The sequence below is a fragment of the Sciurus vulgaris genome (genome assembly GCF_902686455.1).
Source record: "Sciurus vulgaris genome assembly, chromosome: 3".
NCBI classification, from domain to species: Eukaryota; Metazoa; Chordata; class Mammalia; order Rodentia; family Sciuridae; genus Sciurus; species Sciurus vulgaris.
In genome coordinates, this window is record NC_136463.1 from 61565395 (window position 1) to 61587516 (window position 22122).

The 22122-nt window shown below is 47.1% G+C and overlaps 1 protein-coding gene across 1 annotated transcript in view; it reads right to left on the reverse strand.

Annotated features, from left to right (window-relative positions):
* Positions 1-22122, reverse strand: part of LOC306656057 (olfactory receptor 1D2-like) — a 382885-nt gene that overhangs the window by 116230 nt on the left and 244533 nt on the right.

A 22122-nucleotide genomic window follows, 5' to 3' on the forward strand; every position in this document is an offset into this window, starting at 1 on the left:
AGGCCAAAACACATGTTGGCACCTGTGTGCTCAACACCAGAGCCAGCACACTCCATGATCTGTCCCATTGCTCGATGCTGGGTGCCAAGTGGTCAATGCCCACTGGGCCCATATACTCGATGCTGGAACCCATTCATTCTATGGAGCCCATACAGTACATGACCAGGCCCATGCACTCGATCTCAGAGCCCTCTCAATCCATGCCATGGCCCAGGCCTATGCCCATGAGCTACATGCCAGCACCCTCAATGCCGTCAGTGTTCCTTTTCATCCTAGGGATGCTGCCTCCACCTCCCCCTCCTCCCTGCTTTCCAGTGATTCCCTCCTGTCTTCAGTGTATTATTTAGGATTTCACTTATTGGGCCCATGTTCATCCCAGATCCAAATAGCCTCATGTTTTCCATACAGCCACCAAGGGGCCCTCAATGCCTGCAGGCCCTGTTTCCCATTCCAAGGCCTTTGTTCAGGTGATTGGCATGAATAGGCTGCCCTCCTGTTCCTAACCCTATGCCAGTACCAACAAGTCCATGGGGAAGTTGCTGTGGGTGTTCAGGAGGGAAAAAGTCTCCCTTTGGTAAGGCCCTCTCATCCATTTTGATGTGCATTGGTCTATCAAATAGTGATTGGCCTTTAAACATAGATATCGCTTGCACAGGGATGAATTCTTGATCAGGAGAATAAAGTCTGTCTTTCCTCTGAGGTTTTTGAACTGGTGATACAAGGCTCATCACAAATAGAGGGTAATCTGCCTTTGTTAAAGTCTACTGATTTAAATGTTAATCACATTACAAAATATCTTCATGGCAATGTAAAAGTCATATTTAATGAAAACGTGGCCTCAGGACCTAGCAAAATTGACACATAAAATTAGCTCTTACATATGATATAGGTATCTGAGGAGGACTCGAGAGAGAGCTTTAAAAACTGTTTCTGTCCTCTTTTACAGTAATTTGCATAATGTTCTCATTTATTTTAATCACATTGAGTTGATGGAATCCTGTGTATTAAAGCATAAGAATGTTCCATTGGCGTCAGTATTGCTGAAAAGGGCAGGACATCTGAGGTACCCTAATATTTTCCATGAGTAAAAAGGCTACATCTGAGAAGTTGGTAATGCAGTTACAAAATGTGCTATGTGGTAATGTCTAAAGAGTTTGTATTCTGGGAGGATGAAAGTAGCAGTTATTCTACTTAAGGGGAATTGATTTCTTTAAAGTCGAAGGGATATGTCTCATTCTGAAGGATGAGCCAACAAATATTGATGAAACATTGGCCACATCTGGTACCATTTACCAGGTCCTGCCCTGCTGTAGATGTGATGTTGATATGACCTTTCCTGCTTGAAGTTCACAACCTATTGAGGAGTCAGCTATCAATCTCTAGTCTGGACATGAGTGGTATTACATGAGAATAGATACTGTAGAAACTTCTGAGGACTCACCTAGTATGTGGACACAGGAAGTTTTAGCTTAGCAAGTGTCATTTAATGCCTGAAAGTAAGTGTAGGTAAGCTAGGTGAAGAGGGAGCAGATGGACAAAGTGATAGGAGGAACAGCGAGTATGCAATTCTATTAAGTTCAGCATTGTTGCAGAGTGGATTACAAGAGTCACTGTGGAGACAGGTGAGAAAGTGGAGGTAGATGCAGGTCAGATAATAAAGCAACATTTGTGCTCTCAAAAGGAATGTTATCTTAAGAGCAATGCCAGTCCTCTGAAGCACTAATCAGGAGAGGGTTGATCAGATTTATACTTAGAATGCTACTACATATATGAAGCATATTGAAGGTAAATGGTATTGAGGCATATAAACAGGGACATGACTTGAGAGATTGATTCAATAGTTCAGGTGAGATAAGATGCCATCTTGGACTAGAAATGTGTGGTCTTGTGATAAGGAGTGGATGAAGTAGCAAGAGAACCAAGTGTAGAATATACATGACGTGGTACATTGGACTTGATGGCAAGAGAAAACAATGAATGAAACAATTCACAGACTTCAAAATGATGCATTTTGAAAGAAGTTCTCTGTTTAACAAGAAGAAGTTTGAGGCTGGGCACAGTGGTCCACACCTATAATCCCAGCTACTCAGGAGGCTGAGGCAGGAGGATCAAGTTTGAAGCCACCCTGGGCAACTTAAACCATGTCTCAAAATAAAAATCAAAGGGGTCTGGGGTGTAGCTCAGTAGTAGAACACCCTTGGGTCTGAACTCCATTGCCCCTCCCCACCCTGACAAAGGAGATAGGCAGAAGGGGAGAGGGACTCAGGGCAGGGTCCAAAGCAGGGTGGACCAGGGCTGAGGGGAGCTCCCAAGCTAGGCTCTGAGGCTGTCCCTGTGATGTGAGCACACCATTATATTTGTCCCTTGACGGTTTGGGGTTTGGAAACACTGCCCTTTAATCATTGCCAGAACATCTGAGGGAGAAAGAAGAGCAAAGTGGAGGAGGAGAAAACACTTTGGCCATTCAGCGCCCAGGTACCCCCCAGATAGTGCTGCTGTCTTGCAGCCAAACCACTGTCATTTTCTGTCCCCATGGAGCCCAGACATCTCAGACCTTTCCTAAAACCACAGCCCCTGGTGCAGTCTGTGGTGGGAGGAAGTTGGTAATAAGGACATGCCCCACCTCTATAGCACTGGGGACACTGAGGCAAGCCTGTGGGGGAGGGGCAGGCCTGCCTAGTCATAAGTACCACTGGCTGAGGAGCCCTGGGTCTTCGACAGATTCTGGGCCTGTGGTGGGACTTCCTTCCCACCTTCAGAGAGCACCACACAGGAGCCTGTGGAACTCCTGTCAGGGTCAGAAGAAAAGGTACAGCATGATTGGGTGGGGTTCCCACAAGGGCCAGACACCAAGTGGTCTGCACATGCCTGGTAAGGGCTGGAGAAATGGAGGAAGGAAAAGGGAGACCCATGGGTCCCAGGGTTAAGCACAGAGAAAACAAGGTTTACACACCAGGCCTGGGGTCCCTATTGAGAAAGCAGGGGCTATATGGGAAACTGAGGCTCTCATCTTCAAACTTCATAGTCATATTGTGACCTTAAATCCCTGAGGCCCAGGACAGCACTCCCAGGGAATTTTTCATAGAACACAAGGGACAAGAGAGTCAGAAACAGAATCTAACCAAGGCTCTTCAGGTCTCTGACTCAAAACAGTGGAGGTAGACGTCATTGGGTCCAAGGAAAGGTTAGACTGGGGACAAGTCAATCATGAAGGCACTAACACCCTCTCCAAGCAGCTGTGCCTTCCCCTCCCCCAGCCCATTATGACATCACAAACTTCCTGGATACAAAGAGGAGGGTGGGCAGAGCCCCAGCCCACTACCTGGAGAAACTCTTCCCAGTCTGCCATGGGAAGAAACACAGGGACAGGACACAATGCACCATTTGATGAACACTGAAGAACACATGAGACCTACAGATCAGCAAAATTATCACATCAGAACTTGAGACATCTCCGAGGAGTGAATACTACATTTATGTGAGTACTATAGACATTAAATGTCCTACAAAGTAGGGACACTCACCCAGCAGAGCTCATGATGCTCAGTATGTTTCAGATGCATGTCACATTCCCACGAGTGTCCAGTTTCCTCAAGGTCCTACATGTGAGAGGTCCCTAATCCATTCCTGTTCATTCTACACTGGGGCCTGATGGTGAGAACATCTCTCTCACCAATGCTCACTTTTTCTGGTCCTACAGAAAAGCATAAATCTCACCAATTGATCAGTCTTCTGTGCATCCTAAGAGAAAACCCACCTGAAACACCATTCCAGAGTGCTCTAGGACCTACAGGAGATGCCCACTAACCACCAATATTCATCTTCCAAAGTTTCCTGTGCATGGCATCTGAACCCACCAGTATTCCTGTCCTTGGGATCCTGTCAGTAGGAGCCTCATGAAAAAGTTCTCAGTCTCCTCAGGGTCCCAAAGTGTTCGGCCACTTTAGAAGATGTGGGAGGGGCAACTCATTCAACAATGGACCAAATGGGCAAGGTTACCTCAAGAATGATTTCCCAAAATAATGGTTCCTGTGGGTAAGCACAATTTGCTCAACGGGCCACTCCCCACAATTCCTATGAGTGAGCATCCTTCACCCAATCTCAATCGGTACACTCTAGTTATTGCAGGTGAGTGTTCCTCACCCACAAACACACAGATAACCCTTAATGTTGACACTGAGGACCCCCAGATATGTCCCCCTTCACTTTACCCTTTGATGTGAGTGAGTGACCCAACACTGGTACGTAGGAATCTCCCCAAATTCCTAGGAATGGGAGAACATCACCGTCCATTTCCCACTATCCTCTGTGTCCTGCAGGTGAGCAGCACTCATACAAAACTGAACAGGGTTCTGTGGTTCATGTGTGTGAACAACCCTAGACCAGCAGTGCCCAGGGTCCAGTGATTGCTGTGGGTGAGCACCCCTCCCACTTGAGAGTTCTATCTCCATTGTTGCTCTGGGTGAGCACCTTTCATTCCCCAACAGGTCAGAATTCACTGGGTCCTGTGGGTGAGTGCCCCTCTCTCACCAGTGTTGTCTTTCCCTGGTTCCTGTGGCAGAGCAACCTTCCTCCCCCAGTGGTCAGTCCTCTATGGGTTCTATGGGTGAGCGCCCCTCGCCAACAAGGGCCCAGTGCAGGCAGATCCTGTGGGTGAGTGCCCCTGGCCTTCTCTTGATCAGTGTCCTTCATGGCCTGCAGGTGAGCACCCTCAACCAGTAGTCCTCAGGGTCCTTGGGGGGAGGCTCCCGAGGGTGTGTGTCTCTGGCTCTCCGGTGTTCCCTGCCTTCTGGGTCCTCTTGGTGAGCGCCCCTCACCCAGCAGTGCTCAGTCTCCTTGGAGGTCTACGGGTGGTGCCCCTCCCTGAGAAGTGCTCAGTCTCATCTGGACCCTGTGGATGAGCGCCCCTCACGCAGCAGTACTCAGTGTCATTGGGTATGTGCCCCACTCCACTACTCTTGGCTTTCCTCAAGGTCCTGTTTCTGAGGGGGCCCTGGCCCACTATTCCTCCTTCTGCACTGGGGCCTGCTAGTGAGTGCCTCTCGCCCAGCAGTGCCCAGTGTCCTCAGGGACCTGTGGGTGGCATCAGTGGCCCATCAGCATTCAATCTGTTCTGGGTCCTATGGGTGAGCACCCCTCGCCCAGCAGTGCCCAGGGTCCAGTGGTACCTGTGGGTGAGCGCCCCTGGCCTTCTCTTGATCAGTGTCCTTCGGGGCCTGTGGGCGATTGCCACTCTCCGAGCACTTTTCAGGGTCCTCTGGGGGTGGCTACCAAGGGTGTGCGCCCCTGGCTCTCCAGTGTTCCCTGTCTTCTGGGTCCTCTGGGTGAGCGTCCCTCACCCACCAGTGCTCAGTCTCCTCTGGGGTCTGCGGGTAGTGCCCCTCCATGAGCAGACTTCAGTCTCCTCTGGGCCCTGTGAGTGAGCGCACCTCGCCCAACAGTGCTCAGTCTCCTCTGGGTCCTCTCGCTCAGCACCCCTGGCCCACCACTGATCTGAAATCTCTGAGGCCTGTGGGTGAACGCCCCTTAGCCCCAGGCCTCAGAGTCTCTGGGTTTGGTGGGTGAGCTTCCCCTGGCCCTCCCGATCATCCTCTGAGTCATAGGTCACCTATCTTCTGTAATGACCTGAGAGGGTGGTGAGGGCCTCTCCATCCAAGGCAAGGACACCTTCTTGAAACTCATAAGACTGTCCCAGTCAACTCTGGAGGAATGTTGGGGAGCCCTGGATTTTCCTCCTCCTTCCAGGAACCTTGCTTGCCCTTTGGTGCAGCTACTGGGACAGGCTTCTCCTCAGAGCCTGCGACCACCAGACCAGTGTTACTGGATCTCAACTCAAAGGGCACCGAGGACCTGCGCCCATCACTCCTTCACCACCATTGCACACCATTGGGCTCCTTGGACTGTGCCCCTAGGGATGCTTGAAACACGTCCAGTGTAGCTAAGGTCCCTGGGACCAGTGGATGAAGGCCAGATTTCCAACTCTTGTCACCATATTCTGTGACTTGCCCCTGACCACTGCCTCTGCCCCAGGCGAAAACCCTCTGGGGTCCTGGAATTAGGAAACACTCCCACATGGACAGGACAGTGGGACATCAGGCCCAGGACAGTTTTGCCCCATCGGGGCGAACTAGCTAACCCCTGTGAACAAGCACCACTCGGCACCTCACAGGCAGGGTACTAAGATCTTGGGCTAAGGGAGCCTGTCCTCGAGGTACCAGGAGTCTGGGTCCTGGGGGTGAGCGCCCCTCTCCCACCAGTGCTCTATCTCCCTGGTTCCTGAGGGTGAGCACCCTTCCTCCCCCAGTGATCAGTCTTCTCTGAGCCCTGTGGATGAGAGCCCCTCACCCACCAGTGCTCAGACACCCCTGAGTTTTGTGGGTAAGCACCCCCCTCCCTTCTTTGCTCTGTTGTTTCCAGTTGCTGTGAGTGAGTGCCCCTCCCCCAGCAGTGTGAGTCCAGTCTTGCCACCCACCCTGGTTCCTGGGGGTGGGCGCCCCTCACTCTCCATTCCCCAGTGTCCTCTGGGTCCTGTGTGTGAGTGCCCCTCACCCAGCAGTACTCAGTGTCATTGTCCCTGGGGTACGTGCCCCACTCCACTACTCTTGGCTTTTCTCAAGATCCTGTTTGTCAGGGGGCCCTGGCCCACTATTCCTCCTTCTGCACTGGGGCCTGCTACTGAGTGCCTCATGCCCAGCAGTGCCCAGTGTCCTCAGGGTCCTGTGGGTGGCATCAGTGGCCCACCAGCATTCAGTCTGTTCTGGGTCCTATGGGTGAGCACCCCTCGCCCAGCAGTGCCCAGGGTCCAGTGGTTCCCGTGGGTGAGCACCCCGGCCTTCTTTTGATCAATGTCCTTTGGGGCCTGTGGGTGATTGCCCCTCTCCCAGCACTATTCAGGGTCCTCTGGGGGTAGCTGCCAAGGGTGTGCGCCCCTGGCTCTCCGGTGTTCCCTGTCTTCTGGGTCCTCTGTGTGAGCGCCCCTCACCCAGCAGTGCTCAGTCTCCTCTGGGGTCTGTGGGTATTGCCCATCCCCGAGCAGTGTTCAGTACCTCTGGGCACTGTGGGTGAGTGCCCATCGCCGAACAGTGCTCAGTCTCCTCTGAGTCCTCTCGCTCAGAACCCCTGGCCCACCACTGCTCTGAAATCTCTGAGGCCTGTGGGTGAGCACCCCTCAGCTCCAGTCCTCAGAGTCTCTGGGTTCGGTGGGTGAGCTTCCCCTGGCCCTCCCAAGCATCCTGTCCTCAGAGTCATGGGCTGCCTGGCTTCTGTAATGACCTGAGGGGGTGGTGAGGGCCTCTCCATCCAGGGCAAGGACACCTTTGTGGGCCTCACAAGACTGTCCCAGTCAACTGTGGAGGAATCTTGGGGAGTCCTGGATTCCTCCTCCTTTCAGGAACATTGCTTGCCCTTTGGTGCAGCCATCGGACAGGCTTCTCCTCAGAGCCTGCCAACACCAGACCAGTGTTACTGGGTCTCAACTCAAAGAGCACCGAGGACCCCCACCCATCATCCTTAGCCACCATCTGCAGACCATTCGGCTCCTTGGACTGTGCCCCTAGGGATGCTTGAAACATGCCCAGAGTAGCTAAAGTCCCTGGGACCAGTGGATGAAGGCCAGTTTTCCAACTCTTGTCAGCATCTTCTGTGGCCACTGTCTCTGCCCCAGGCGAAAACCCTCTGGGATCCTGGAATAAGGAACCACTCCCACATGGACAGTGCAGTGGGACATCAGGCCCAGGACAGTTTTGCCCCCATCGGGGAGGACTAGCTAAGACCTGTGAACAAGCACCACTCCATCTCCCTCACAGGGAGGGATCTGAGACTTTGGGTTGAGGGATCCTGTCCTCCAGGCTGCCAGGAGTCTGGGTCCTGTGGGTGAGCGCCCCTCTCCCACCAGTGCTCTGTCTCCTTGGTTTCTGAGGGTGAGCACCCTTCCTCCCCCAGTGGTCAGTCTTCTCTGGGCCCTGTGGATGTGCGCCCCTCACCCACCAGTGTTCAGACACCCCTGAGTGTTGAGGGTAGCACCCCCCACCCTTTTTTGCTCTGTCTTTCCCAGTTTAGTCACTCACTGTTGCTGCGAGTGAGCGCCCCTCACCCAGCAGTCCTCAGGGTCCTAGGGGGCATTTCCAAGGTTGTGCAACCCTGTCTCTCGGGTGTTCCCTGTCTTCTGGATCCTTTGGGTGAGCACCCCTCACCCAGCAGTGCTCAGTCTCCTCTGGGGTCTGTGGGTGTGCCCCTCCCTGAGCAGTGCTCAGTCTCTGGGCCCTGTGGGTGTGTACCCCACACCTACCAGTGCTCAGTCTCCTCTGGATCCTCTGCTCATCACCCCTTTCCCACCACTGCTCTGAAATCTCTGTGGCCTCTTGGTGAGCATCCCTCATTCTCAGTCCTCAGAATCTCTGGGTCCAGTGGGTGAGCTTCCCCTAGCCCTCCCAAGCTGCTTCGCATCCTCTGAGCAATAGGTTGCCTGCTCCTGTGATGACATGAGGGAGGTGGTGAGGACCTTTCACTCCAAGGCAAGGACACCTTCTTGGGCCTCACAAGACTGTCCCAGTCAACACTGCAGAGGAATCTTGGGGAGCCCTGGATTCCTCCTCCTTCCAGGAACCTTTCTTGCCCTTTGGTGCAGCCACTCGGACAGGCTTCTCCTCAGAGCCTGCCACCACGAGACCAGTGTTACTGGGTCTCAACTCAAAGGGCACCGAGGACCTCACCCATCACTCCTTTGCCTCCATCTGCACACCACTTAGCTCCTGGGGCTGTGCCCCTAGGGATGCTTGAAACACACCCAGTGTGGATGAGGTCCCTGGGACCAGTGGATGAAGGCCAGATTTTCAACTCTTGTCAGCATCTTCTGTGACTTGCCCCTGGCCACTGCCTCTGCCCCAGGCGAAAACCCTCTGGGATCCTGGGATCCTGGAATAAGGAACCACTCCCACATGGATAAGACTGTGGGACATCAGGCCCAGGACAGTTTCACCCCCATCAGGGAGGACTAGCTAAGCATTGTGAACAAGCACCACTCTGTCACCCTGGTATGGAGGTTACTGATTCCTTGTACTCAGGGATCCTGTCATTCAGATTGGCAGAAATCTGTGTCCTGTGGGTAAGCATACCTCGTTTTTATTGTTCTGTCTCTCATGATTCCTGTCTTTTTTCTCCTCTCCTTTCACTCCTAGGTAGTGTGCAGTAGAACTTGCATTGTTTGTAGCTGCAGGGCCTGCTTTTTTTTTTTTTTTTTTTTTTTTTTTTTAAGCCCAACTGCAGGTGTTTTTCACCCCTCACTGGGTCCCTTGCTCCTCTGCAGTCTCCAGGTCTGCTCTTCCTCCTGGCACTCCCCTCTACATTGTTTTACCCTGGAGCCTCCCTCTCTGCATGCCTCTTGAGGATCTCAAACCTATGTTCAGAGTTGGACTTAGGCTCTGCACAGCTCCTCTGAGCCTGAAGTCATAGTTTAAGGACATCATACTTACCTTCATGCAGAACATTCAACAGGGACTTTCAGGAGATAAGGAACCCACCAAACTGAGGTTGGACAAAAGCATCCACCTTGTGAGGGTTTATGTCCTGGCACTCAGAAACATAAATAAAAGCCATGCTGGAAGGTCAGATCTCTCTTTCCTGATTGGCAAAGAACTTTCATAAAATGAAAATATCTAGTGCCATTGAGGACGAGTTAAATGGACATTTCCAAATATACTCTAAGTCCAGCAAACTGGTAGGAAGTATTTGAGAAGCTAGATGGTAACTGGACAAGCATAAAACCACCTCAAGGTTGAATCCCTTGGGTTCAATAAAGCAGATGGAGCAATCACTTGCCCACTTCCAGAAATTGTAAAACATTTGAACTTGGGAGAGGAGAGTGTTTATCCACTCAGGCAAGATGTGCCCATGAGATGTTGGGTGCAATGTGACATGGGAGTTTTTTATCAGATGAATGGAAGAAACTCTTGTTCGATGGAGTGAATGCAAAGAAGTGGAGAAGCTGGATTGTCACTGTCTAGCGGGACATAAAGACAGGTACACCTCAGATTGTCATGAAGGAGCTTTTTCTTTATTCGGATCCCAACAACAACAACCCCCAAAAAACAGTCTCACCCTCAATATATATAAGCAGTCTCATGCATAAGCAATTTCGATCAGATATGTCCACCCAATCCTGTTAAAGGTCAAGCATTCACAAGCTCAAGCATACAAGTTGCCAATTGTAATAGCTTCCTGTTTTTCTCCAGGCATATCACGCACGCCCTTTGGCTCCCTGCCAGCCCACACTGGATAAAGTGTGCAGGGCTGCAGTGCAGCTGCAGCAAAGGTCACAGGGAGCTGGACCAGACCTGCTCATTGGATGGACTCAAGCCAAGGCACCCCAGCTTCAGCACCTTTCTGGTTTTGAAGTTTCGACCATGGAGTTGTGTGCATTTGTTCACAGGTACTTGCTCATGGAACACTATGTGCACTCATTAGCTGGATTTTAGGGGAACCTCTGTCTGCTAGATGCTAGAGAGTGGTCCTTCCCACAGGGGTCTTTGCTCTAGCCCTTGACCTCTGCCTGGAGAGCCTTGCACTGCTGCCTGCCACTCTCCCAGCACTCTCCCATCAGCTGTGTAGCATTCTTCTGTAAAGCAACATCCTTCTGCAATGCCCTGACCAGGCCTGTGTGCCAACCTCAAGCAGGGCATGGCCACAGAGCTGGCATCAACAACTCCTGGCCAGGATGGGCCCTCCCTGAGCTGCCATATTGGCCTCTGCCCCAGCACCTAGCCCAAGGATTGGGACTAAACCTCCTTTTGGGGGTTCTGCAGGGTACAGGGGAAGCCAGGCAATGGATATTTTAGTAGGGGAGAGAAAATGTGAGCAAAGAGCAAGTGAGGGGTGTGGGGGCATGAACTGTGGGGTGCTAAGAGAGGAGACTCCCAATGTGAGAGGGCAGGAGGGGCTCCAGGCTCCATCCTGATGTTACGGCCAGGGAGGGCAGAGCTTTCATTTGTTGAGGGCACATTCCCTGCCCTGAAGCTGGCAGTATGGAAGACACACCAGATGTCATGGACCATCAGCCTCAAGAGTGTAAGGGAACAGTGATCACCTCAGTTTCCAAATGGCACAGGATGCTCAGGGGGTTGATACAACTCTGCCAGTGGTACCCAAACTACCAGTGGCAGAGCAGGTACAAGAACCCAGGTCCATCTGTCCCAGGGACCATACTTTTTGTTGTACTACCAGCACCCTCCAGGTTAGAATGCTGGCAGGAACAGGTCAAGGAGGAGCCAGGTCCTGTCCTGTTGCCTGCAAGGCTATTCTGTCTGCATGTTCCAGTGAAATGACAGGCACCATCTACCAAGCAGTTGTCCATGAGGGAGCCCCATGTGTTGGTGGGCTCATTCAGAGACTCGGACATACCTAGATTTAAGTTAAATCTAGGAGCACACAAAAACCTGTGTGTATACAGCAGGATAGGACACAAGGCCTAGGATCTATTGAAGACTAAAACCAAAGACCACACCAAGTCTAGGGCTGAGGTGAGCCAAGATAAGACAAGGTCAAATGCCAAGATAAAGACCAGGGCAACCCTGTCCTAGACACACTGGTACCAAGCTTAGTTGATAGATGTGACAGGCAGCAGGGCCAGGTCTGCTGAGGCAGGACCAGGCATAGTGGTACTGGGTACTTGCTTTCTCCACAGGCAGGTCTGAGATCATCTTCAGCCCTGATGCTGACTGCACATCAGTGTATGGATGTTTAAAAAGCATACATGTATCTGTTGATTTGTGGTACTGGGTATGGAACCCAGGGGTGCTCTTCCAGACTTTGTTTGTTTCAACACAGGATCTCACTAAGTCAAATGGGGTGGCTTCAAATGTATGATCCTCTTGCCTCGGCTTCCCATTTGTGGGCATTACAATGTGGCCATTGCACCAGGCTCTATGGATGTTTTAACTCAGTGATCACCCTCAGTGGAAGACTCATGCACACTGTGGGGTAAGTTCCAAGATCTCTTCTGGAGTGACCTTCTGGCAGCTTCTGGGAGTCTCCTGAGCCTTTAGAGGACAGTGCAGTCTGGGGAAGTTTTTGTCTTTAACTGGGAATGTGGATGCAGATTGTGGTCCTGACCAGGCCAGACATGATGTGTCTAGTCCTTCAATGAAAGGGACCGAATGATGGGGACCATCACTAGAAAAGAGGATCTGACCCATATGGTTTAGGGAATGACACTGACCTGAGAGGCACTTCTGCCCCTGCAGGGAAGAAGTGGTTGTAGTGAAAGGTAAATAAAAATATATGTCATCCTCCAGATGCAAAGGCAGCATTGGCTCTTTTGGAGAATCCAGACTACAGATGTCCCCAGCCCTCCATAATGATGGTCTTGCTCAGTTGGTAGAGTAGTTGAGAGGGGTCAAGTGGCATGTCCAGCCCTGGTCAGATGTGGAGTGCAGGCATCTACCAAGAGCCTTCTAGGTTGACTTTGGCAGCAGAATGCACAAGGTTTCGCTGCTTCTGCTGACTTTCCTTTCCCTGCTTCCAGATCCCAGATCCCAGAGAATCAGGCTCCAGATTGCTTTGTGCTCAGTCCCTGGCATTTCCTGTCAGTGTACCAGCTACCAGTAGGCAACTGTCCCATGCTCAGAATGGAAACTTTGACCAGGCCAAAGCCAGTGCCAGGAAGGAATGCAAAGTTGGAGGATATTGGGCTCCCTAACATCCCCCTCACTTTACATATCTTTGTCTCCCAGATTCCTTCCTGTGGATGGCAGTACATCTGTGGGACAGCAGAAACAACTCAGCTTCTCTGTCCTATCTCGTGGCTTCATCACTGTAGATTGCAGTGCTTCTGTGGGACAGGCTGGGGCAGATCAGCTGCTTCTTCCATTTTGGTCAAATTGCGATTAAATTCATTTTACTTTTTATATTATCTTCTCTTTTTTCTGATACTGGAGAACTCTCTAATCCTCGCAGAAGTGACTCCAAGAGTCTTGGGCCCTAGGAGTACATAAGGTCCTCACCCATGCCTGCTTCCCTACTGGGACTCCCAATGGTCCCCAAGCTGTTGACCCTGGGTCCCTCACTGAGCCACTATCCATGTTCCCTGCACAGCCTTTGGCCATAAGCAGCCTGGGCCATGCATGTCCCAGCTCCCAGGGTCTCCTCAGTCCCCTTCTGGACTCCCCACTTTTCCTCCCTATCTCACTGTGTCTGAACCCCCACAGCAAGTCCCCGTAAGGGCATGGGATACCCACCTGCCCAGACCACCCCAAGCTAATCCTGGGCTTCAAGAGTAGGTCTCTGGGGCACAGTCATGACTGGATGGAGAGTCCAGAGAGGAGGGGCTTTGAGCCCCACTCTGGAGGCCCACCCCATGGTTAATATCCCCCTCTCCAGTTCTGCATTCTGGGAGGAAACAGCTGGAGTCCAGCCCACTGAAGTAATGTGAAGGACTTGGGGCAATTCCTTGGGCAGGAAGCCCCTGGCATCTGGACCAGCAGATGAAAGGGCCTCATGGGTGAGTGGTGGAGGGAGCCCTCAGTTCTAGGAGTGGGGACTATTGGATAGAGGAAAGGAAAAAACCCCAAGAGCTTGTGGCCTGTGAAAGCCATACATTGATATCTTTCCTCTCAAGATAAATCCACTTCAGATGCTGGCCACTGGTTGGGAGAAAGTGTGTCATCAAACCTAGAATGATAGTCTCTAGGAAACACTAATCACTTCCAAGGTAACTCCTCTCCAGGTGCTGGCCACTGACCCCCAACCCAACTCAGTTTCCTGAGTGCCCATTCTGACAGGCTCACTAAATCAACTCTCAGTATAAACCTATATAAACCTCATCCCATTCTTTGTTCAGTGGCTCATTTTCCACCAGGAAAGTGGGTCCATCAGAACCATGACTCCATTCCTGAATAAGAGAGCTGAGCTGATTTGCAAAATTTTTCTTGGATCCCCTTTTTTTCTGCTAACAGGAACGCTGAGTTGTGTGGTGTGGTTGGTGTTCTGTGGGTGCCCAGATGTGTCCTGGGCTGATGGGCAGCAGGAAGGGTGGGGGGTCTGAAGAGCTCTTTAGTTTGGGCAGGAGTTGTGGTGTGGGCTGTGCAGTTGCAGCTTCAGGGCCTTCGGTAGTCTGGTGGCTGCTCTCACCTTATGCCTCATCCACAGGGAGAGGGGGGATTTCCCCTAGCCACATGGATAAACCCACTGTCTGATGTTTCCTGGACAGACACGGCTGTCCTGATCTCCAATGGCATTGCCAGGGTCCAGAGTCCTCTGGATGTGTGCTCACAGTGGGGGTGGGAAAAATTGCCAGAAGCCAGAGAAACAGGGAAGATACCTGGGGGCTGCTAACCTGGAGTTCTTACTCTGGAGCTATGAAAAGGCCATGACTCTTTGGACCTTTGGAGTGACTTGGAGGACCAAGGCTGTTCCTGGTCATCACAACCATGGAAACTTTGATGCTGCTTGGCATGCAGGTGGTCAGACTGTAGTGTAGCATGCTGCAGGCATTCCCCCACACCACTGTAGAGGACAGTGCTGGGCCTGGAGCCTCAGGTGGGCCAGTCCAGAGTCTGTGTTTATCACAGTGCTCTATTCCAGGTGTCAGAGCCACAGGAGAGCATCTGGCCTATACAGCCTGGACATTAGGAAGTCCAGGAAGCCCCTCCCACCCCTATTAAGAGGGTCTATTGGCAGCCAACAGACAAAACTTGGGAGGTGAGTATGGTGTGAACTGTGTTGGAACTATAGACATTTTCTAGGGAGCACCAGGGCACAGTTATACCTTAAGAGGATTTGTGCGTATCACTCCTACTCCCCCAAATCTTAGGAAGTAGGTACGGTCATGGGACCCAATTCATATATAAGTCAAATGACATAAAGATACATTAATTAACTAACCTGAGTTCACACAGGTAGTAAGTGGCATAGCAGAGCTGGGTTAGAACCAGGCACACTGGATTTGGGTTTCCATCGTTTCATCATGACCAAAGAATGACCTCAAAGCACACAGAATGAAAGGGGTTGATCCCATGCCCTGGAATGGGGCAGAGGGAGGCTCTGAGCCAGCATGGCTTAGGGCATATGTCTGCAGTAGAGAAGTGTGTGGTGGCACAGAGACAGAAGCAGGAGGGGTCACCCTGCCAGGCAAGAGCCACTGTAAGGCAAACCTGGCAGCAACAGTGTAGAGATGTGATTCTGGGTGGGAAGAAATTTGGGACCAATTAGATATAGGGAGAGGGAGGCACAAGAATGTCTAGCATGTGTGGGCTTTCCTGTCTTCTCATGGTATGTGTACATAGGTTTGGGAGGACAGTCTTGGTCAAGAACAGCCGCTAAGTGGTCATATATGCAAGGTGTGGAGGGGTCTTTAGAAAGAGTGGGCAAAGGTGAGCATATTGGATGGAACATTTCTGATCTTCACCATCTTTTGGGGCAGAGTGTATTAACCTGTGGCAATCTGCACTGGGTTCCCTGAAGTCACACAGAAGGCAGGGATCAGAGTTACATAAAGCTGCCTCTACTCTGTGACACAAGAGAGTTTATTTATTTGTTTATGAAATAAATTTTATTTGAAAGTGTAGGTGATTGAACCCAGTGCTTTGCACATTCAAAGCAATTGTTTTACATTTGGGCTCACCCCCAGCCCAAGAAAGTGTATTTACAGGGCAAATGGAGGGTTGGTTATGGTGAGGTCACCAGAGCTGAACAGAGTCAGAAATAAATGAAAATCTGGAGACATTAGAGTCAGTAGGACTGGCAGTCTTGGATAGTGTTGTAAACGCATAATCTTGGGGAAGGCATTCATGCCATTCCTGGGTTAAGTTCATTGTACTTATTTCATTTACCCTCCAGTCACCTTAGGTGGGTCCCATGACCCCACCCCACTGAGTAAGTAAGTGAGACAGACTGAGATGACTAACATGGTTATGAGCATCCTAAGAATAAGAGTTGGATCTAGGGTTCACGTTCAAGTGTTAAGGATCTTGAAGATTGGGCTTTAACCACTACCTAGCATTGACTCATGCCAACTGCTGCTGAAACCATAACATGCTCCTGTACCTCCTTCATCACCCCACCACTGCTGTTAGTAAAATCACCATGACTGCCTTTGTCCCCACCATGCTCATCATCCACATCATCCCCACTATCTCCACCACCGTTAATATCATACCACTACTACTACCTCCAACACCATAATCATCACCTTTATTAATAATACCAGCACTACAACCTTCACTACCATCACCATCACATCAACTACCATCACCAACACCATCACTATCACCACCTCCATCTCCATCAGCAACACCAACTGCACTACTGTCACCATCATCACCATCATCTCCTTAATACAATTACCATTAGAACAAACTCTGTCATTATTACCATCACCATCACTATCATCATCACCATTAACACCATTGGCACCATCACCACCAACATCATTACCACCGCCACCTCCACCTCAAAAGAATCTGTTCTACCACCATCACCACCAACACCATTACCATTCTCTGGCAGAGAGCAACACTCACCACTTCACAGTGTTGTTATCAACAACTGGATAAGGTACTATATCTAAGGTCCTTAGATACAGTTTGCTCGAGAGGGGGCATGATGGGTCTGGCTATACTAATTCTGGCCTCTAATAACAACAACTCAGAGTAGCCCAACTCTATTTTATTTGTAGATAGGTAAAGGGGTCAAGATTCTTCGGTGATGGACTGGATAGGGTAGAGTTAGGGGAGCCATTCTGTCAGAGAAACTAGACAGGAAACTGCCTGATTCTGCTAGGTTAGGATGACTTCCCACATCTCCCCATTTTTAATATTATTTAAAATGCAAATTATGAGCAGTTATTTTCAGGTTCTGGATCTTGGTTTTGAGAGCTTCTTCATGGTCCTGACTCTTGATTCTGAGGGTATGGAAACCTGGGAGCTCAACAGAGCTAACATGGCTACAAACATTGAGATTGGAGATTTAAATTCTAGTTGTTCGGTCACATTTTTAGCCTGTCAAATCAGATTCCTCATTTATCCCCACAAAGGTACATGGAGTGTTTGGTTCACTTGATTCTTCTTTCTCCTTCTTCTCATTGAATTCTGGCTCTCCTGGAAGAACAGGGATGATGTCTCTGGCTAGATCTTCAACCACTTAAAACTTGGCTCCAAGTCCTCCATGCTTGATGGCATGTTTATGTACCCAAATAGGGCAGAGTGCTCCTTCTGAAAAGACACAAGCATAACCTCCACTCCACATTATTACTGGATATGGTCCTTTCCACTATTCTCTTTGTAAATCTTTCCACCAAACTAGACCCAATGGACCTGTCATGGCAGAAGACATGTCTCTTGGCTGCTGTGTGACTTTCTGAATCACAATTTTAAAAGTTAAAACAAACAATATATGATTAAGCTTTTTTGTGGGGTCTTATCTACCCCTTTTTGTTTTTATAATTGTATCTTACTAGATAAATGAGCTCATTCTACAATGGCTTGGCCTTGAGTTTATAAGGAATACCAGTTCCATGTGCATTATAAAATTGGGGGCAAAACTGTTGAAAAGAACTAGTAAAAGTTGGAGAATTATCAGTTTTGATCTGTAAATGGACAGTCTAATACTGCAAAAGCAGCTAGACAATGAGAAGTAACATGTTGAGTATGCTTTTTTTGGTAGCCTCCAGTCTTTACTTATTCTAGGGGGCTAACACAAGTGTACGTCTTAAGTTACATTTAACTATTGTTTCTTTTTCAAATGCCGAAGAATGGCTATGTTTTGGTTTTAACTGTTTTGCTAGGTGGTTAAGACCAAGCTGGTCGAATTGAACTATTCCTGTTTCTTAAGAGTCAGCTGAGTTCCCACAGGAGTCATTTGTGGGGAACTTGAGAGCAGCTTCTTAGCTCCTTTAATGCCATTCACGAGGTAGGGTCTCCTTGAAGAGGTGGCATCCCTTGGAAGCATCGGGATATCTCCCTTTTCCATTGACCCTCCTCTGCAACAGGTGCACCAATTGGATTTTCTTCATCTAGTGGTCTCAACAATCTCCCTGATGGGGAGGTCATGTGGTCAAGAATTGCAAAGCTCCTTGAAGAAGTTCTCTTGTTCCCCAAATTCAAGCTGACTCTGAGGGCAAGAGCAAATATTGGTGTTCTTGGCCCCTTTATTTTAGTCTTGATATCTAATCTGGATCTTAAACATCCAGCAAGCTAGTCTTACCAGTCATAAAGTCAGAGTACTGGGCTTTAACTTCAATGTCTATAACTTTACAGTTATTTACCCCCTTTTATTTTATAGGGGTCTATATTATCTTCTCTATCCTATAGGTGATGCCTTATTATCTCAACTTAATTTAGGTGACTTGTTCATGAAGTTGTACTTTGCAGAACATTAATCAGGCAACAGGCATAGAGCGTACAAGGAAAATACAAAATGGAACTAACAACAGTAAAATCATATTTAATTTGTGCAATAGCTATCTTGAGTTTTGTCTCCCCTGTTTGAGATCACAGTAACTTTACAAAAACAACAATAAGATGAAAAAAAATAAAACAGTCTTTTGAATGTAACTTTAAATGAGCTAAAGTTGAGCTTATTTTGGAGTCATTCTAACATGCAATAACATGGGAGGCAGAGCCATATTTCAGGTAATGTGGGGCTCTTCACAAATCCTAAGCACTGTTCTGAAGTTGATCATTGCCTCCTCTTTAAACATCATTTTACAAAGGTTACATACAATCTTTCTCGAGTCTACATGAACATCAGTCAACATAGTGTAACATTACATTTAAAACATGAATCATGGAGAGAATGAGAGAGCTTTTAACTTTCATTTTGTGTAGCATAGTGGCAAATGCTTTCATGTTTCACAATATTAACATTTAAACAAATCAGGCTCTCACTTATAGAAATACATTTACATATTTATCCCAGTATAGAAGGTAACATAAAATTTTACATATATCCTTTTGATAGCAGGTCCTGTTACCAACATTAAATGATATAGATAAATCCCCAATAAAATGTAATATTCTTATAAGTTTAAAGTTACCATACAGACAAGTTTAATTTGGAGAGCAGCAGCTTGATAAATTTTCTGCTTATAAGACTTGTATACATGGAAGATGTGAACATATTTAATATACAAAGAAGAGTAACCACTCCAAATTTCCTTGATATATTTATATTAATATAGTTTATTTTTTAAACAAATTTAAACTCTGTAATATGGTATAATATTCTAAATATTATTGTTTAACCACAATTGTACAAACCAAAATTCTTAAGACTAATAATTCTAAAGAATAAAACTGAACAGACACAATGCTGAGAATAAATTAGTGTTTTAAAGAAATTACTGTCATTTTAGCATATGGAATCTTTGGTTTATATTAGTACATTAATATTTGACATTAGGAAAAACCTTAAATAGCTTTAACTGATTATATCACATATATATAACCAACTTAGTTACACACAAACTTGTTAAAATTTGCCCTTTATTTACACACAGCATTTCTTAGCACTTACTTAAACCCTCATGTATTTCATCACAGAAGGACATTCCTACCCAGAAACATTTTTTCCTTCTACTAAATATATTTCCACACCTAGAACATTTCATTTTTCTCTTTTATGTCTGTTGACCCCTATTTTGTTCACATTTTGGAACAACTCTTATGAAATTTCTGAATTTAGATAAATTTCTCCATTTTAATAAGATAAAATAATTTATGGTATTTATAGTACTCTAACTGAAACACAGTTGAAACTTTTGGATCCTTTAGTATATAGAATTGTACCTGTTAGGCCTTAACTCTTAGTAACCTTGTTTTTAGTGATGACATAAAGAAATTTTAAAATCTTTTTATTTGCCCATCTATGAAAACACCAATAATTATGAAGTATGTTACCCCCAGGAATTTAAGGAGTTGAGAATATTTGGTGTTATTAAACAGTTAACATTTTAACTTTTGTAAATTAATCAACTGTCCCTAACAAAAACATTTGAGTAATCCCATACATGTCAAATCTAATATACTAATTTTACTGTAAAAAACAAGATATCAGACAAATGTATAGAACAGGGTTTGTCATCAATTTCCTGTTGAAGAAAAGTTCTAGAAACAATTAATATTAGACAATTTATGGACAGCAACATTTTATTAGTTTGACCATGAAGAGACTTTCATGTTAAGTAATTTTAAAGACATTTTACTTTCATTTGTTCACCCAATTTAAATTGAACATTTTAAAATCATGTGAATTAAAGCTATTTGGATCCATTTTTTTAAATTTTATTCATGGATACTCATTATTTATGTCGATTTTGAAATCATGTACATGATATTTAGTCATACACACATAAACATCAAGATATATACATAACACAAAAGCAAAGGCCTTGCAGCTTTTCATAGGTGAATCTCCATTGCAATGTAACAGATGTTCAAAAACCCTAGTTGAATAAAAACAGGACTGATTGAGAAAAATCAGAGCTCAAAAAATAAAGAATGTAAGGGAAAAAAGATGCATCCTGGAGAAATGACATAGCCATTAATTATTTTAATAAAACACCATACAATTTATTTTTTAGTTTAGATTAGTTGGAGTTCAGGTAAAAGACACTCTTTCCTTTTTTTATTTTTTTCTTAGGTTTGAGACTGGCCTCCTACTGAGCCTGCAGACTTCTCCATTTACATTTCAATGTAAGCCTTCACAGAGATCTGTAAAGAGCTAAGACAGAGAGATTAGTGGTTCCAGCAAAAACTTGATGTCAAAGGCATTTTAACCATTTCATATTTTAGGACAGGTTTGGATGTCAAAGAAAATTATGACAACTTATTTTCCATTACATTTCAGAGTGACGCTACTATGCTAAGCTCCTTACTGAGATATGCCATTGTCTATTGACCTGGTTTGTCCATGGCTGCCTATCCAGCAGTTTGGGGTGAATATTTATAGGGTTACTTTCCTCTCAGTGACAAACAGGTTAAATCTTGTTTCTTAGGTAAGCTGAGAATAGGACCTTGAAGTAAGACCCCTTTTTGATATTTTAAAAGTCTTTAGTTTGTTTTGGTTCCCACATCAGGGCAGTTGTCCCTTGGTGTAAAGTATTTCAAGGAGGATTAGATAGTTCCCTATACCCAGGTATCCAAATCCTGCAGTATCCAGTTATCCCTAGGAGGCCACTGTAATGGCTTTGATATTTCTCTTATGTGGTAGCACACAAAAGATGTCATCTATGTAATGTTTTATCTCTAAATTTTGTTAAGTCCGTAACTTGGGTTTGTCCAAACATGTGAGGGCTATCTTCAAATCCTTGAGGCAACACTGTCCACGGGGTGAGTCTCCCCGACCTGGTGAAGCTTGGCCTGGGTTACAGGCCCGGATTCGGGAGGCTTATTAGAATAGGGCAGTGGCTCCACTCACACGGCCAGCTTCTCGGAGCAGGCTCCCCAGTGACAGCCTTTCCACACAGAGCCAGCTCCAAGCCCTGGAAACAGTAGTGGGCTAGGGTCAGCTTTCTTTGGAAGCACTGCATTATCAAGTTACTCCAAGATTTCAGGGTACTGAACGCTGGGAGATGATACACTGGAAATCTACAGGGACACTATGAGACAATAGAGGAAATCTGCAATATCACAGAGTCCCACTGACATCTGACCAACATGAGAAAACAAGGGAAGAAAATGTCCCAAACAAACCTAGATACTATATCAATAAAACCCAATGACAGCACAGAAGAAGAAATGTCAGAAAGGAAGTTCAGAATGTACATAATTAAAACAATTAGGGAAGCAAACGAGGAGATGAAAGAGCAAATGCAGGCACTGAAGGAAGAGATGAAAGAGCAAATGCAGGCATTAAATGATTGCACCAATCAACAGTTAAAAGAGCAAATACAGGAAGCTAGAGTTAGAGATACTGAAAGAAACCAAACAGAAATCCTTGAAATGAAGGAAACAATAAACCAAGTTAAAAACTCCATAGAAAGCATAACCCATAGGATGGAATACCTGGAAGACAGAACCTCAGATATTGAAGACAAAATATTTAATCTTGAAAACAAAGTTGAACAAACAGAAAAGATGTTAAGAAATCATGAACAGAATCTACAAGAATTATGGGATATCATGAAAAGGCCAA